The sequence below is a fragment of the Macrobrachium nipponense genome, chromosome 30 (assembly GCF_015104395.2).
Source record: "Macrobrachium nipponense isolate FS-2020 chromosome 30, ASM1510439v2, whole genome shotgun sequence".
NCBI classification, from domain to species: Eukaryota; Metazoa; Arthropoda; class Malacostraca; order Decapoda; family Palaemonidae; genus Macrobrachium; species Macrobrachium nipponense.
Window position 1 is genome coordinate 20,541,006 of NC_087218.1, and position 694 is coordinate 20,541,699.

Consider the following 694-nt stretch of genomic DNA (forward strand, 5'->3'; position numbering starts at 1 on the left):
CTTTTGCATTGTACTGTAAGGGACTAGTCAGCGATCTCTTCAGTCGAATTTCGTTGTATTGCTAAATATGGCGGCTCAGAGACGGCAGTAAATGCATGCTACTTTCACCAAAGTTTTCTAATTTCATGGCTGCAAATTTCTAATTTAATATTGTAATTGTATTCTTTGATTTTCTAATAATGTTACGTGATTTACATAGCAATAGGGGTGTAATCGTTCATGATTACATGAAACAACATAAAGAGACTATGAATCAAAATATTTTCATACTTTCAAATGTTTTATTTCACAATCAACAATAACAATATTAACAATAAACTTACACAACATATCACAGATTAGGAGGCCTTATTAACTAATACTGGTGGGTCATACATAGCAAGTATGTGACATTTGCACAGGAGTAGCAATAGCCATCGTGCCTTGTAAAATACTGAGGTATATATGCAAAGTGAGAATTCTGGATAAATTATATCAAACAGAAATGTAAAAAATAAAACCTATCATAAGATATTGCATGTTTTGAACAGTGGTTGTAAATAAATGTAGTATTTAAATGGGCTTCTTGTCTTGACAGGAACATTTTGCATTGCTGATTCGGAAGATTTTGACTAATAACCTTCCATTAATATTTGTATATTTAGAAGTAAATTAATCTAACATTGCCGAAGAAGACATTCAGTACCTTCATAAC

At 31.4% G+C, this 694-nt stretch overlaps 1 protein-coding gene across 1 annotated transcript in view; it reads right to left on the reverse strand.

The window, feature by feature from the left end:
• Positions 1–323: 323 nt before the first annotated feature.
• The window catches only part of LOC135202038 (uncharacterized), a 1,587-nt gene continuing 1,216 nt past the window's right edge, over positions 324–694 (reverse strand). The window contains exon 1 of the mRNA XM_064231312.1: positions 324–694. This exon is cut by the window's right edge and continues 1,216 nt beyond it. The gene's annotated coding sequence lies outside the window, so the exon portion shown is untranslated.